Source organism: Harpia harpyja, chromosome 6 (assembly GCF_026419915.1).
Source record: "Harpia harpyja isolate bHarHar1 chromosome 6, bHarHar1 primary haplotype, whole genome shotgun sequence".
NCBI lineage: Eukaryota > Metazoa > Chordata > Aves > Accipitriformes > Accipitridae > Harpia > Harpia harpyja.
This window is the reverse complement of record NC_068945.1, coordinates 11,767,263-11,781,443: the sequence shown is the minus strand read 5'-3', so window position 1 is coordinate 11,781,443 and position 14,181 is coordinate 11,767,263. Positions and strand designations below refer to the sequence as shown.

At 39.5% G+C, this 14,181-nt stretch overlaps 1 protein-coding gene across 2 annotated transcripts in view; it reads left to right on the top strand.

Moving 5' to 3' along the window:
• Positions 1 to 14,181, top strand: part of SOX5 (SRY-box transcription factor 5) — a 649,933-nt gene that overhangs the window by 109,372 nt on the left and 526,380 nt on the right. The window lies entirely within an intron of this gene.

Here is a 14,181-nt window from a genome sequence, read left to right as displayed (position 1 = left end):
TGAGTGTCTGGTTTTTGGTTTTGTTGTTCCTTTTTTCCTTTGATGCTGTGAAATTCAGGAAAAGTCAGTGATTTTTACTACTCCAATATGTGATTCTGGAGTACTCCTGGGATATATTGATTTATTCATTAAACTCTTATTGCGAGCAGAAAAGACAGATTTCCTTGATAAGCTACTTTTGTGCCATGCATGTTTGAGCATTGCTGCTTCTGGCTGAGGGCAAGGCTTTTGGTAATTTCGAGTTGTTTAACCTGAGAAGAGCTGTGGATATGGGATGCTAATGCTCTTAAAGCAGAAGAATAATTGCTTGTCTCTTTAAGAAGGTGCTGTAGTCAATCACAGCTTATGGTATGAGTATCCAGGAAATGCTTTAGATTTACAAACATGCAGCCTTCTCCATACTGGACGCGTTGGTACCCTTCTGTGTTCATCAATGTGGTGTTTACCCCAGAGCACCTTCCGTAGTGTGGGATGAGAGTAACATGGACTTGTGCGGGGTGTTTGGTTTTGTTTGTGTGCTGTTTTGGCATGACAGTATAAGCCTCTTGACCTGATAACATTAATGTGTATACCTGTATTTTCTTAATGCAGCTATAATCCTGTAAGCTAAAGAAAGCTATAAAAATGTAATTGAGCTTGACATATTCACAACTCCTTGAAGCACCTGGAGGTTGTAGTGTACTCCCAAATAGTGATCCTCCTTCTCCCAGGTCACTTTTCCTTTTTTCTTCTGTTTGGTTTTGCTTCAATCAAATGATGAATTATTTGGCAGAGGAACCAAGAGTGACATTTTTCAAGACGTAATGTGATTTATAAGCCCAAATCCCATTTCAAAAATGACTTGGGAATAATTTAGGAACCTAAGGCTTGTTGGAAAACAATGGTTTTGGACAAAAAAGTGCTTTGTAATATCTTTTTTGTAAAATTTATTGCCTAAGGTACAAATGTTCAGGATGTATGTGTTATTTCATTTAGCTAATGTTTCACTTGATCTATGTTTCTTGAAAGAAAGGTGTTATATCATGAGAAAAGGTAGTAATTTCAATACTGCATTATCTATTCAGCAGTGGGTCTTCTGGTGGGGACCTAGTAAGTCCTGTTGTATTTCAAGGTCCAAACAGGTTTGGAAAAACATGTGTCCTTTCATTAAGATGGTGGTAGGGAGAAAACTCATGAGCTGAAATTGCATTTCAGAGGTATTCTCAGCACTCCGAAAACCAAACTCAACTCATGCTTTCTCAAGTTAATCAAATTCTTAGTTCCTTCCAAAATCTGATCCCTTGCATTTCTGAAGTACATGTCTATGTACGTAACCCGCAGTAGTTTATTTGCTTGGTATGCAGTGCTGTGAAGTTTAAGAACTGTAACTTTTTTCTTGTAATCAATTTCTCTTACATATGTGACTAATTTTTAAGAATAAAATACTGGTGTTACATTAACATAGCTAATAAATTTTATTGCAAAATTCTAAGAATAAAAGTCTTAATCTTAACAGGTTGAGATTATAAATATACATTATAAATATCAGTGAGTTCTGACTTTTAGATTTGTCATATACTTTTATATACATAAATGCTTCATAGGGGTGTCTTATTGATTGATTGGATTTACATATGAAATCATCAAAGTATTATGCAAAGTTTAAGAAGTGCAGCTATAATACGTTTGGTTAAAATTGGAAATTAACTTTGGAATTAGTTCCTAAATTTGAACATCTTAGCCCAGGCAAGAATGTGATTTAATTATTTGGGAGTCTTTTAAGAAAGTCTTAGAACTGTGAATTCAGTTGATTGAGAACCAATTTGAGATGAAGCTATATTGACATTTTTTATGATATAATAGAGCTCTTGGTTGCCCACAGTAATCTGTCCAGTTGATATGACCCACAGCTGTTTTCTTCTTTGTTTGAACTTAAGGAAGTATTAGGTAAGAAGTCAGCATTGCTACATGTCTCTTTCTTGCTAGCAATGTCAATTTTCAGCCAAATACAGTAGAGCTGGGCTATGCTGAATAATAAAATACAGGTAATCCGGTGAATCCACTAAAGGATTAATATTTACAAAACATAAGGCTCTCCCAGGCATGCTATATCAGTTTGGCTAAATATGGAATACTATTAAAGCTTGACAATACAACAGGGTAAGTCATTTGCTATCAGTTACATTTTAACAAGAGTGTTTCCTAATGCCAATTGGTTGACACTCATGCTTCGCAGCCTTTATAACATTTATTCAGTATATTTAGTAACAGTCTTAAAACTTGCTAGACTGAATATCAAAATTGCTACTAATGCTGCCCTAATTAATATTTTAAAAAAGCAAACAAGAATACTTTTTTAGATATTTTTACAGTAAATTTTAAAGTTTTTTCCAAAGCAGCGTATTCATACAGCACTGTTGATCCAGTGGGTGTTTTTAAATGGACGAATTACAATGTCTTCATCCACATCAGTGGTTTCTCTCTCTAAAGGAATAAGCCTTTAAAACCATCTAAACTATCATTAGGTTAATGATTTTCAAAAAGGTTGCACTGTTAAAATGTGTATACAAGTTAAAACCACAAAAATAAAATTATAAAACTTTCACTCTTTACAGACTTTTTTGAGACAATTGCTAAATCTGATTTTTTCCCCCTATAAATACAGTTGTATCAAAAGATGTAGAATAAATTAATGAAAGGGGTTTTACAATCATTTTGATATAGGTACATTAGCAATAAAAAGGTAAAAATTTGTTTTTGACTTTCCCAAAATAAGCACCAGTCAATTATGCCTGTAATGCTGCCGTGTTTTGACAGCACCAGAAAATCTGATTCCCTCCTCTGTTCTGTTTTGAAGGCTGTGAGATTTCTTATTACTGTCCTGTTACCATGTGTGACTTTTTTTCCTTTGAACCAGTTGTATAAAGCATAAGACTGTTCTGACTGTGGACATACATCTTGCTCGTAAGAACCAGAATACCTGTGTTTACTGGTTAGTGTTTTATTCTTGTTGCTGAATTAAGTGTAAAGTTGAAACCTTCTGTTTTCCTTTGATTCACAAGCACTTGTGACTCCTCGGAGGGGAGGAAAGAGGGTTGTCTTTTGTCATCTCATTCTCTGCCTCTAGGAATACAGGTACTTTTGGTTTAGTAGATTGTATATTTGGCTGGTCATGGGGTGGAGACCATGCTCTGTCTTCAGTTAATCTGCATCTCTTGCATGGCAGGTTGCAGGTCAGCATGTCTTTGTTCCTTCCTGAAGTCTTCTGTGGTATCAAAGGTGATGGCCTCCTGTGCTTAAAGTCATTAGCTCAGTCTTTCACAGAATGACAGTTGCTTGCAACCTCTTCTCTTTGATTCACCTTTGGTTGTATTAATTAGTAGCTTACATCTGTCTTCATGTTTGCTTAGTTGCACTGGGATCTCTTCTCTCTTCTATTCTGTCAACCTGTGTAGAAATGAGCAGCACTTAATGTGCAACTTCTGTTTCCTCCCAGCCCTTTTTTGTGCAGCTTAGATGTGGATGGGTCAGATGAGGGACTCTAAGTCCTTCCCAAGCCACTGGACGTGATCCAGCCCTGTATATTTCTCTGTCATGTGTTGTAATGCCATAATTACTTCCATATTATATATTTAACATGGGTCTCTGCTGGCTACCCACAAAAATTAATTGAAGAATAAGAGCAAGCAAAGAAGCTGAACTGGAAGCTTCAGGCTTAATGTGGAGTTGGCATCTGAGTCAATAAAAGGGTCAGTTTTCTTTTTTGACGTATTTGCAGCTCCTATAAGCAGGAAGGAACATGCCTCCCTCATTAGCTTTTGAGGTAGGCTTGCTAGCCATAATTGAGGAACTGCAGGCAGTGGTGGAGCAACTGGTAATAAAAGTGGATGGAATAAATTCTCCTGGTGCCTGAAGCTGCCTGGCTGCTGTCCCACCACTGCCCAGGAGCACCCTTGTTTAAGTTATGAGATCCTGTAGTGGCCACACATCATTTTGGGGACCACACAGATGTGGGTTCCTTGAATGCAGCAAGTGATCTTTCTGGCCAAACCAGAGGGGTTACAGAGCAGATCCAAACACTTAGCAGTTAGTGAGGATGAATTGGGGAGAGGAGAATCTTTTTAAAATACAGTTCTACAAAATTCAGTAGAGAAAATGGAGTAAATGACGTTACATGCTACTCACCTGCAACCCCTGCAGAGACAATGAGTTTACACTTGAATTTACAGCTTCCAAGGATAACGAGGAGCAGTAACTACATGACTGTGCCCTGGAGAAAGAAAGAAAACCAAAGATAATGTACTACTTACTAGCTAGCCTAATGATGGCTATGAGACAGTACACTATTAGTCCAACCATGTGCAACAGTTTATTGAGAGAGAGAGAGGCTCTCTGCCTCTCTCCCTTTTGCTCTCAGTGGAGTTGCAGTTACATTTTCTCATTAACTAAACAGGATAGATAAGAAGATAGATCCTTCCTTTGGATATGGTGGGGGTTTTTTTCATCATCCAGCAAACATCACAGTTATGTTTCAGAATAGACTGAGAATAAATTTCAACTGAATTTATTTAGCTGGAGAAGTTTTCACTAGCAATGTGGGAACACAATGTCAGACTGCAAAAATGAGAAAATAAATAAAATAAAGCTGCTATTCTAGTTCAGCAATCATTAAAAAAAAAAAAAGGTGACTGTTTAAATTTTAAATATTTTATTGACTTTTCCTACTGCAATTTTTCTGGTATAAAAAGATGAATAGGAAAATATTATGTAAATAACTGGGACAACTTTCTAGTGTTGTGAAAGATTATTGACAGAATATCATGATGTCAGACTACCATGTTACTGTATTTCTTAGATTACACTTGTTACTTGGTTTTAATACCTTTATTCAAAGAATCGCTAATGCACTTAATTGTATTATTATTAGGAGTAGTAACAATGATAAAATACTTATTTGAATTACAGTAATTACTTTAAGTCATTGTCTCTTATTAATTAAAGTCCAAAGACTTTTAACATCAATGGGAATCTTTTCACTGACTTCAAAGATTTGGACCCTGCCCTATGAGAATATTCAGATATATTCTTAATGCTATTGGTTATGCTACTGTTCACTCTGATAATCATCATAATTTATAGATTCATCACACTTGCCGATAATTAAACTTTATTTTGAGAAGTATGATGATGATTGGATTTCTCAGTCAAGACAACTGCTGACATCAGTGCAAGAGTAACAGCACAGAGTGAGGATCCTTGAAGTCAGATAACACATAAGTATAAGTTAGGAGCTAAATTTCAAACAGGTCTGAAATGTGGCAAGTGCAGTGGTACCCAGAACCCTGTGGAAAGCATGGACAGAGTGGTTTGCCTTAAAAAGGAGCTGTGAGAGAGACCTGGTGGGCAGGGAGCAGTCTGCAGCAAATTAATGCTGAGGGTGTGGGGTGTTACTGCCCCTCAGCTGGGTGCTGTTCCCTTTTATGGGGGCAAAAGCCATGATTCACTGTAACAGAAAAAAAAAAAAAATAGCAGCAGCACTAGGGTTTAATGGTAATAGTGATATTTCAAGGATGTTATACTACATAGTGTTTTTTCTTCCCCAAATTACAGGTTAAGTACCCAAAGGACAACCACCAAGCATATTGTGAAAGCACATGGGTGCTGGGGTCACTGCCTCTTGCAGAAGCCAGATGCAATCCATCAGCTGCTTAGTGGTGCTTTGCTTTTTGTGTGATAGTGGCTCACATGGAGTTGCAGCTCTGTCCATCCCAGTGGGAGGGAGCCCTGTGTCCCTTCTCAGGGGCCCTGTCTCCCTGCTCTGGACTGGGCCTCTGGACAACTGTTCGAAGGGGTTCAAATAGATTTGCTAAAGAATGCTGATACTTTGCCTGGAGTGAGCATTTTGTAAATATTTTTCAGTCACTTGAGAAAGTAGCTCAGGATTTGGATGTTGTATTGTGTTTGTTCTGGTCCTGTTTCTTCTTTGTGAACCATCCAGATTGCTTGCATGAGTGGACTGTGGGCAGAAGTGTGGCCTTGATAGTGATCACTGCTGCTTTTGTGAGGAATCAGGTAGCACCAAATCTTCCTTTTCCTGCAACCATCAGCTTTAGGGGACAGTAAATTGCATTTGCTCAGAACTGCAGTAAACATCATCTTTGGCAGGGAGTGACAAGCAGGGAAGAACTCAAAATATGTGAGTTAGGATTCCTCCTTGGGTTTGCTGGGGTGAGGCAGCTTTGTGCCACCCATAAAGACTAAAAATTCAGTGTAAAGGCATTGCTAAATTGGGAGGTACTCTCTGCATATCAGTCCACTGGAAAAAGAGTGGAATGACTGAATGAAGTTATTTTATATTGGTTAAGGGAAATATATTTAAACTAATGCTGTAATAACTGCTTAACAAATATTATTTTAAATAGAGATTTCATTACTAAGGGGTAAAATACAGTTGTCACCTTTTCTGTACTATATATATGAAGAAATCAGTGTGTTCTGTACTGCTTTTACCATTGGTACAATAAGCACCTCAGGCTGTATTATATTTATGATGTTGCCACATCATCCAAAGTATACTTGAACATTTGGCACATTTCTTACTTTATACTAATAAGCAAGACTCTTTTCCCTGCCCTTTGATATATGTATAGATATAAAACACTCTAATAAAATTATGTTCTTGTAGGCGAATACTGTATTTTTAGGGGTAGACCAGATTAAGAAAGGATTAAATATTCACATATATCATGTTGGATATAGATTTATAAGGTGTGTGTTTCATGGTGTATGCCAGCCACTGATTGCCTACAGTCAGGAAGAAGTTTCCTGTGTGATAGGCTGTGACATGACTGCAGTATACCTGATACCTTACACTTCTGAGCCGTTGGGTTCTGGCTGCTGTTAGGATACTGGACTGGGAGCTACTTGGTCTAGTGAGCATAACACATCTTTACTTTTAATTTCCTCAATAACAATATTGTTTCATGAGTTCACATAGAAATCTTTATTAGCATTAGTTACCAAAGATATAACAGTATTACTATTACTATCAGATTTTTTTATCCTGGTTTTGTTTTTTGTTTGTCTCCACATCTGTTTGTGATCACACTCTCATACTAAAATACAAACAATGATAGTGTCAAGTCTGTTTGCACTTGTCTGTATGGATATACCAAATACACACTGAGGAACCGTGCTTGCGCATGTGCTTTTCTTGTATTGTCTCATTAGATAGCATCTGGGATGACATGAACTTTTCTTGTCTCCTGCTAATCACTTGCTTTTTAAAAGTAGTATGAATATTACAGACTGAGAAAGTAAAAGGTGTCCTATGAGAGACAGTGGCATCTACGCATGTTAAGTCTGACTGCAAGCATCTAATCTGAGCTCCTAATTCTCTCTGGCTCTTTTTGAAAATCCTACCACTAACTCTTTATAAAATACAAAGCCTACAAATGGTAGGTGTGTAATAGCAGTGGTTATTCAGCTTCCAGACAGTATGCTACAGTTTGCAGGCAGTCCTCAGGATGTCCTTGCCTTCTGATTATGTCCACTGCTAAGTGTGAAGAGGTACCAGCTAGGCTGCATTTTTGGCTATTCCCTGGGCAAGCTAAGTCAGCAGTGTGCATTAATGACAAATTATGGGATAGGGCAGGGAAGTGATATAGAAATATCTTCACAAAGAATGCTGAGGGGCCAGTTCTGCATATTGGGGTGCAGTCACCAGAGAAGTGGTAGCCTGACCCCAGCTTGTATGTCCCAGCTCCTGGTCCTTACCACTTGAGATGCTTCTCAAAACTGGACTCTTGTACATTGCTATCCGCCCCATTCCTGAACAGGAACACAAGCATTATCTGACATGTTTGGTCTTAGAAGATGCACATACTATCATTGCAACACTGCCTTCACTGATACCGAACATATTTCTCTGCTACAGAGAAGTACACTGTAAAACCAGAAGTAGGTAAACTTGTTTGGTTAAACCAGCATCGTGAATCTTTATGATGTGGTTAAAATGTAGATGAGGTTAAGAACAAAACTCAGAACCTTTCACTTAAACATATACTGCTCCATTTGGAGCTATTCAGGAACAGAAGAAAAAGTGTCAGTGTTAAAATTGCTGATTAATACATTAACTAATACAACCCAGGGGCAAGTGTATGTTTGTTAAGTCCCACAGTCTGTGCTGATCAGGAAGATATGAGTTGTTACAGCCTCCAAGCAAGGGAGTCTCTGCTCTTTGCTCTAAGCTGTAGCTGCTCATGCTTTCAGTTTGAGATCCCTGGTCCAGTCCCCAGTGTGTTGGCCAAGAGAACAGCTGTCATACTAACATGAGGCAAGAACAGCATCTCTCACAGTGTTTCTGGCCTGGAAACGGAGAGGGAATATTTAAAATCTCATGAGAGAGCACTTGTCCTGATAAGCACTCCTCTGTTAAGAAGATGTGATGGTCGAGCAAGCCGTGGGAATGGGTGGGCAGCTTTCTGCAGGAAGTCTTGGAACAGAAAATGTCCATGTCCAGCAGTGAATTTGAGTTTCTAAGCCAAGGGGTGCTCACGTAAGACCTGAATTGCTCAGAAGAGCAGAACCAGGCCCTTAAAAAAACATACTAAGATTGTGTAATGAGAAAATATGAGGAAATGGCCATAGCAGAGACAAATATCTTTCTGACTGCAGTCACTAGTAATCACAGTGTGCTGCCATTAAGTGCAAAAAGTGTTTCATCCTGGCCAGTGTTGTTGCCAGACCATTGCTTCTCATGGCCTGGATAAGTGCACTATTCACTGGGTGAAAAACTGGCTGGATGGCCGAGCCCAGAGGGTAGTGGTGAATGGGGTGAAATCCAGTTGGCGGTGGGTCACAAGTGGTGTTCCCCAGGGCTCGGTGTTGGGCCCTGTTCTGTTTAATATCTTTATTGATGATTTGGATGAGGGGATTGAGTGCACCCTCAGCAAGTTTGCAGATGACACCAAGTTGGGAGGCAGGGTCGATCTGCTTGAGGGTAGGGAGGCTCTACAAAGAGATCTGGACAGGCTGGATCGATGGGCTGAGGCCAATTGTATGAAGTTCAAAAAGGCCAAGTGCCGGGTCCTGCACTTCGGTCACGGCAACCCCATGCAGCGCTACAGGCTTGGGGAAGAGTGGCTGGAAAGCTGCCCAGCAGAGAAAGACCTGGGGGTGCTGGTTGACAGCCGGCTGAACATGAGCCAGCAGTGTGCCCAGGTGGCCAAGAAGGCCAATCGCATCCCAGCCTGTATCAGGAACAGTGTGGCCAGCAGGAGCAGGGAGGTGGTTGTTCCCCTGTACTGGGCACTGGTGAGGCTGCACCTCGAGTCCTGTGTTCAGTTTTGGGCCCCTCACTACGGGAAAGACATTGAGCTGCTTGAGTGTGTCCAGAGAAGGGCAACCAAGTTGGTGAGGGGCCTTGAGCACAAGTCTTATGAGGAGCGGCTGAGGGAGCTGGGGCTGTTCAGTCTAGAAAAGAGGAGGCTGAGGGGAGACCTTATTGCTCTCTACAACTACCTGAAAGGGGGTTGTAGTGAGGTGGGTGCTGGTCTCTTCTGTCAGGTGTCTGGAGATAGGACAAGAGGAAACGGCCTCAAGTTGAGGCAAGGGAGATTTAGGTTAGATATTAGGAAAAATTTTTTTACTGAGAGGGTTGTCAGACATTGGAATGGGCTGCCCAGGGAAGTGGTTGAGTCACCATCCCTGGAGGTATTCAAAAAGCGAGTGGACAGGGTACTCCAGGGCATGGTTTAGGGGGCATGGTTAATGGTTGGACTCGATGATCTTGAAGGTCTTTTCCAACTGAAATGATTCTATGATTCTATTCTATGATTCTCTGGAACAGTCCCCCAGGAGGACCAGCTTTCCCAAGTGGTGACCTGATCCTGACAATTAGATCAGTGCCATTGTGGGCTGAGTTCCAATAACTTTTATTTGGACCAAATGCTGTGATTTTTTTTTTTTAAATTTTTTTTTAAACATGCTTCACACTATGGCTGTGTATTTGCTAAAGCTGGGATGAGTTGGTGACTTCTGGATGCCTTGCTGGGGAACAGAAGTGGAGGCAGCTAATCTGTATGAATTTGGTGAAAGCAGAAGCTGGTTGTGCATAACAGCATCCAGGTACTTCAGGCAGCGTGGAGACAAATCTGTGTGTTTGGGTATGCAGTCATCTGGCTGTACTCGTTTCAGAGATTTTCTTCCTCAAAGTTGTTAATCCAGGGTGACAGATAAGGACAAGTACATATTCTTTACCACTGACCTACCTTTTCTGTCAGTAGACCAAAAGACAGGCAAGAAGTTGTATGCAATGTGATTCTCCCTAGCCTGGGATATTTCCCCTGCTGTTAGTTCTTCTGTAATTAATAAAGTGTACTGTTAAAAATGGTAACATTTCTGGATAGGTGACGTGCTTTCAGGTTAATTTAAGAATGTCTTTTCATTATGAGGAAAAATTAAATTTCTTAGAGATTTGCTGCTGTCACCAGTACCCAATATCAGTAAATAACTGAATTCAGAGGAGCCTTCTCTTGCGACTGCCTTTTCTTTAAAAGTATGTGAAGATCAGCATGCAAAATATTGTGGGAAAGTTGGCTTTCATCCATCGACACTGTTTAATGTTCAGGATTTATGATAGTTTCTTGTGTGTAAACACAATAGGCATTTTATAAATTGGATTGTTCATACAGTAGTATAAGATGTGAATGATATTGTTCATACTGGTTACATCATATAAAATATATAACCAGCTGTTGAATTTGTAGCACAGAGGTCTGTCATACTATCTTTGTGCTATGGGCTAGGTGCATCGCTTATGTAACTTCATTTACTCCAACAGCTTACTTCTAGAAATACTATTGCATATAGTGGCTATGAAAAGGAGTACTTATGTTTCACAGTACCAAAGGCTGTAATAGCAATTTGCAAGAAGCCTTGAGATCTGCATGTGATTTGCATAAAATATAGCATGTTTGCATGTTTTTCATCTCAGATAAATATATGCTAATAAGGTATGTATTAACTAGATGGATGTATACCAATATTATTTGTTTCATCAATAATCATTCTGTGACTTGTGCTTTCTATCCAGTGTGCCAGCGTTTGTAATCATCATGTAATGTTTAATTCAGAATTATTTGGGGGGGGAGGAGGGGGTAGTGATGTTGTGTTTTTTCTCTGGTATTTTAAAAAATAAGTAGCAAATACATATTTGACTGACCAAGAAAAACCTGATCTGCAGCATTCCACTGTGCACGAGGAGCACATTAGTAAAAAGATGATGAGGATGTAGCTGACACCAGTACCTGTGAAAGAATCTCTTTCCTGTGGTACAAACCAGAAATGGCATTACTGGCCTTTCTAAAGGGCATTTTAGCACTATCCCTGTTTCAAATCCTGGCTGAAGAGTGGATCAGCAAACAGTAATCAGCAGACATGGATTCCAGAGAATGGGCAAAGTGTCTAATGACTAAATGCAATGATTAGTGAAGGTAGGATCAAGACAGGACTGTAATCCCCAGAACAACCAATATAACTTTTTTCTTTCCGAAGCTAGTTAATACCTTGCCCTTTTAATTATCCTAGCATCAGAGGGAAGTGCCGTCATCTATCTGGTTCTCATTATTCCATCAGATGCATTAATTTAAATACTTGTGAACATATAAAACAGGCTTCTGAGCAAGAAGCTTCTTTATTTCTTTTATACACATTTTTATGACTCTGGGGCTTTATCCATCTTAGAACCAGTTCTAAAGTGTGTAGCTCTCGGGTCATTTCAGGATGTCCAGGGTGGATTTGGCAGCTCCTGCGACAGTAGGGATGACAGCACTGCCCTGGGTAGCAGATCCCTACAGGCATCAACCTGCAAGCAGATCCCCATCGCTGGCTGCTGTGATCTCCAAGGTCTGGTAGAGAGCTAGTGGCTTCACCTGGGAGAAGGTTTGCTTCTTCTCTCCATCCAAAATTTTCAAGAACTAACTGGTCCTACCTTTCTTTTTCCAATCCTGGCCAGCAATTTGAACAACCTTGGGATAAAAAGTGGATGGAAAAGAGGAGTAGAGAAGCAGCAGGGGTAAGCTGTGGAAAGAGGGAGATAAAGCAGTTGAGAGAAGTCCTTGGGAATAAGTGAAAGAAATATATATATATGCTTGTTAAGCTCCTACAGTTTCAGAGACTTTGTTGTCTAAGACTCATCTTAACTTTGAGCACTGATTTTATTTTATTTTATTCTACCCCCCACCCTCCTCCAATTGTATGGGTTTTGTCCCCCAGGTCTTTTGGGGATGATGGTAATTGTGCTTAATACTGTGAATTGTTGGTGTTTGCTGTGAGAAGTAATGTTGATTTCAACAGGGATTGTAAAGCCCTGTTTCATTTCACTTACCATTTTGACTTTGAAAATTCATTTGGCATTGATAATGCAAGCAGAGCATTTTTGCAGGAATGAGAATACTCACCTTCTTTGCGTTACTGGCTGTGAGGAATAGTTCTTTCTGAATTTAATATTTGATTTGTCAAAAAGACTTGTCACTGAAAAGTTTACTCATAGCTCTTCCTAAACAAATCTTAAATGGATAATTATAATGGGTTTAGTTGTTTTTGATGACCTGGCTTTTGTTCTTATTGATGTAAAGGTAAAACTAGAAAAGAAAATGAAATGGAGCTCTTCTGAAAACTGTGAACAATACAAACATAACAGTTTGTCGAGGCTCAAGATTTTGATGCATCATGGAAGGTGTGGTCTATCTAGGGATCCCAGCCCTTAAAGGAAATGAAAGGCTTGAGGTACACAAGCGACAGTTTTGCTGAAACGCTACGGAAGTCTATTCAAGTTTAATTTTGTTTGGCTTTCTGCCATTTGGTGGATGGGAAGGGCAATAATTTGTGTTTCTGAGGCTTCTTCTTTGTAAAGATCCCCTTATTTCTAGCATGCAGGGAAATACCTGACTAGTTTTTCTCAAACATCCTTCCATAAATAGTAGTTTTAAGTAGGAACTTCCTTTGCAGGTGATGGGGGCTGGTACGCTCGGGGAGGAGAACCACTACTTCATGCTTATTTTTGACTGTGGGAAGATAGTTGTTACCTTCCTTTTAACCTGAAACATGATGGTATTGGTATAAAACTGACCTTTGTACAGAATAAAAAACTGTTGCTCTTTAATAAATGCCGTTTTTGATAAGGTTTCCTTTTTTCAGACAGTGGTTATATTTTAAATAGTTACTTCACTTATGGAGGTGTTGAAATAAGTGAAGACAGCTAGTAAAAGGTCTTACCAATTCTACATGTGCCTGTTTGTGATCCTCTGCGTACTGATAGAGATGTAGTCTGAAAGAATTTCCTTGACCACAAGATCAAATGGGGAGAAGTCAATTTTAGGCAATTTTTTCCTAAGTGTGTGCTGTAAATGTATTGTGCTTAAGGGGACAACTGCACAATGGCTTTTGATGTGCAGTGCCTGTCTGGTGGCACTGAATCATGGTGATAGGTGACCTTGTGGAATATCACTTACTATGGTCAGCTGTAATGCTTCTCCCACCCAGGACACTGCCCTGAGCCATAGTCTACCCTCCTGATGGGAAAGAGCTCCCTGTTACCTTCCACCTTCTTGCACTCACCTTTTTTACATTTCTGCATTGCCTTTGAAACACAAGGATAGCAATTGTTCATCCTTGAGCTCAGGTTCATTAATTTACAGGTGACTGAAGAGTTGCTGTATCTGATTTGTTTGCCTCTGAAGATACTTTCCTAAAATAGGAATGTGAAAAGCATGTATCTTTTCCTTTGTGGCTTAGCTGATGTCTGGTATTTTTCTCCAGTCTCATATTTTTCTCTATTTACTGCTCAATATTTCCTTGCATTTCCACTTAAGGTAATCATATATTGATATCCAGTATCTAAATTGAATTTGAACAATGGAGGACTTGGTATCATTTCTAGAAGCCATGTGTGTACCTCACACTGACTTTTGAAGCTTTCATACCAGTGGGTATGACACTTGAGAAACCTTGGGCAAAAATAAACGTCAAGTTAAAATCTAAGGTCATCAATTATTATGGTGTCCTGCAGAAGCATGTAAGAATTTAAGGTTTTGTTTTGTTTTGTTTTTAAATACTTCTTGCTACAAGGAGGTGGAAGAACCCTGGTAACCCTAATCAGATGCAGTACCTACTACAAATATAACAACTTGCAATTTCTTT